Source organism: Bidens hawaiensis, unplaced genomic scaffold (assembly GCF_021521415.1).
Source record: "Bidens hawaiensis isolate Kalapana, Puna unplaced genomic scaffold, B.hawaiensis_p1.1 tig00049689_1, whole genome shotgun sequence".
Classification (NCBI taxonomy): domain Eukaryota; kingdom Viridiplantae; phylum Streptophyta; class Magnoliopsida; order Asterales; family Asteraceae; genus Bidens; species Bidens hawaiensis.
In genome coordinates, this window is record NW_027498886.1 from 44498 (window position 1) to 48209 (window position 3712).

The 3712-nt window shown below is 36.6% G+C and overlaps 1 pseudogene; it reads left to right on the forward strand.

Moving 5' to 3' along the window:
* Window positions 1-1471: 1471 nt before the first annotated feature.
* Window positions 1472-2851, forward strand: LOC143598133 (protein RMD5 homolog pseudogene; annotated as a pseudogene).
* The last annotated feature ends 861 nt before the right edge of the window (window positions 2852-3712 follow it).

Below are 3712 nucleotides of genomic sequence, written 5' to 3' on the forward strand. Positions count from 1 at the left end.
CGATCTGTCGAACGTTTATGTTTAATTGATTATCACGGACCTGTTCTGGTGTAATTACTGTTGAATGAATATATGAAGTTACTGATAGTTATTATTGATTATAGATCAGAAGGTTTGACTCAATTTAATTTAGGGATTAACTCCTACACGTAATTGTTAGGTTGCACGCAAACGCTAGCATCGGATAATTGTATTACTATACTTGGTCTTTGGTGATTTTTATCTAGGTTTTTCATGTGTTGATGACTTTCGCGTACCGAGTGAGTGTAAAGCATAATTTACTTGATTTGGTTATCGTTCTAATGACTTTTTGTTAATGCTTCCGATAACGTAACTTATTCGTTATTCGTTATTCGTCTGTTGAATAATTTAAATGTGGCCTTACTTGAGTGTTACTTGATCTATTATGGTTTAACACTCGAATAATTTCCCGTAATAATGCTTCTTACTATATCATTTATTTGTTCATGCAAAACATAGTTTAGGCTCTGTTGCAGTGGCTCAATCTCTGCTGTATAAATATACAGGGAATATTGACCAGCCGAAGATGATTGATTACATGATGATTTTGATTTGATTCTTGAAGGAGATTTTGTGCTGTAGTTTTGAATGATGGGATCTGATGTGTGTCTAAGTCTTTGTTAGGATAAGTTGAAAAACTATGATTGTATGACGTATATGATAAAAACTTAACGAAGGTAAAAAATATTCCAATCTCCCATTCTTATTACTCTCAGGCACTAAGATGATAATTAGTATTGCAAAGTGCAAACATTTTTACAAAGAACTTGCAGTAGGATTTATATTATCTATGATAGAAGCACAAAAAAACAGATTTCAAATTATTAATTCTTATAGAAGCATCAATACTACTCAAAGAATTATATCTTGACCGTCGTCCTCTTATTGCATGCTAATATACATAAATAATGTTATATCATATAGCCATCCTCCTAATGCTTATGGTTTTCATATTGAAATACAAAAGATAGAAATGAGGTAAATGAACGATGAAAAGCTTAGTTCGTATGTTCTAGTGAATAGTACTTATGATATGACATATTTTCGTCATATTAGCATTGAATAGGAGGAATGCGGTCCAGATATGACTTGGTGAATAGTTATGCTTCTGTAAACATTAGACAGTTCTAAATCTGCTTTCCTATGTTACTATTATGGTTAATGTTAATTCTAATGCAAGTTCTTTGACTCTTTGTGCAGAAGTATACATTACTGGTTATCGTCTTGATATGCGACAGTAATAAGGTTGGATTATTGCAAATTTTAATCTTTCTTAAGTTTTTATCATATACTAAACACAGTCTTACTTTTTTTAAATTATTTAAAATAAAACTTTGACGCAAATCAGAGCACATCTTTCAATATAGCACAAAAATTTCTTCAAGAATCGAATCAACAATTTGCTATTTGAATATTCAATATGTGGATATGAGAGGTTTAATTGCTTGAATCAGATGACAATTAAGAATATATCATCCTGTTATTGTAGGTGCTTTTTGTTTAATACACAAAACAAATCAAGAAGTGCTAAGAATTTAAATCATGGAGCTGAATTCCATCAAAGATGCGTTTGATCGTGTCACAAAGAAGCAAAAGGTGTTATCATCCAAATCTCAAGAAACAATTGACCACATCAGCCAAGAAATTGAGCTGGCAGTATCAGGAATCCAGTCAGCAACCCCTCAACCCGACCACAGCTTAATCCTTGGTCAACTAAAGTCAAAGCTAAAGGGCATGGCTCCTCTTGGTCAACTAGAAGCCACCCAAAAGGAACTGAATCTTGCCATGACCAAATACACCAAACTCCTAGAGAAACAATTCAATCCCGACATATCAAAGTCTTACAGAAACGTTGACTTTGACTTTCATTTAGTCAACCAGATAATCTCCAACCACTTATATCGCGAAGGCCTGTTTGACATCGGCGATTGCTTCGTAAACGAATCTCACAAACAACCCATAACCGACAACAAAACTCACTTTCTAGAAATGTGCCAAATCCTCGAGTCAATGAAGTCTCGTGACCTCGGTCCCGTGCTAAAGTGGGCCATAATCAACCACGACAAACTCCAACAAAACGGGTCCGACATCGAGCTCAAACTTCACCGTTTACAATTCATGGAGATTCTTAAACTTGGTCACCGAGACGAAGCATTACAGTACATGAGAACTCATATTTCCCCATTTTCAAACCAACATTTCTCGGAAATTCAGAAACTAATGGCGTGTCTTTTATGGGCCGGAAAGTTGGAATCGTCTCCTTATACCGAGCTTCTGTCACCGACCCATTGGGCCAAGCTGGCCCACGAGCTAGCCCAACAATTCTGCAATCTTTTGGGCGAGTCTTACCAAAGCCCGTTAAGTGTAACGGTTGCAGCTGGGGTGCACGCGCTACCGACTCTTTTGAAACTGGCTGGTGTGATGACTGGGAAGAAACATGAATGGATGTCTATGAAGCAGTTACCGGTTCCGGTTGATTTGGATCAGGAGTTTCAGTTTCACTCGATATTTGTGTGCCCGGTGAGCCGGGATCAGGCGAGTGAAGAGAACCCGCCAATGCTGATGTCGTGTGGGCACGTGCTGTGCAAACAGTCGATTACGAAGTTGTCGAAGAACAATAGTACAAGGCCTTTTAAGTGTCCGTATTGTCCTACTGAGGTGGAAGTGGATCAGTGCAAGCAGTTGCACTTTTAGTATGGATTGTGTTTGTTTTTATAAAAAGTTGAAAACTGTTGGCTGGTTGTTTAGTGTCTCTGATGTTTTTGTTTATACTGTGCGTAATTCTTTAAAATAGTGTGTAAATGGTTAAAGACGTCTTCATCATAAAAAGGTTGCCAGTTGTTTATTTATCTTGATGATTGATTTTTAATGTTATTTGAGAGAGAAAAGTGGTGATCCAAGACCATAATTATGAGATGCCATTGAATTTTAAGGATGAAAAGATGGTGGGATTTCAGGAAGCAGGAACACCCTTTTCACCTTTCTTCTCCTAGTTCCAATTTCCCAAGTTTTACCTTTTAACCTTTCTTCTACTATTTTTCAAAAAGGTTTTGACAAGAAAGTCAAAAATTGATAAGGGTGAGCGAAGTGGACTCGGCATGGGTAAGGGGCGTGGTATATCTGTCGTGGTATCGAAATCTTTTTTCCTAGTGAACCCGCTAGCCATATAGCTAAACAATTTCGATCATAATTTGACCAAAACCCGTTTATAATCAACTGAGACTCTTGAATTTCGTATTAGGTTTGTGACATGTCATAATTCACAATCAATGATGCTCCTCCATACTGCTACCCACATCTTCACCAACCACTTATTCTCTATTGCACTTCTCTTCCTTTCCTCCCTCCCTTCGGCATCTTGATCCACTCGAAATGAGACCTACAACGACAAAGGTTGTTCGTGTTTATAAATAGTATAATGGTTATTTAAAAGAATAATATATTTTACTAATATTAGTTAGGGTTAAGGACCACCCATGTTGCTGCTTAGTGAGTAGCGAAACCATAATATAAGCTAGCTAAAAACTAGTATACACCACCCGTAGCATAAATCATCCACATCACATAATTATCTAATAAACTTTTTTCATTCAACGTATGGGATTAGGTGACACACAAAAACCATAATATATTTGTCACTATAATGGCAAAAAGTTGTGTGTGTTATAAGCCAGATATACAATACCTCACA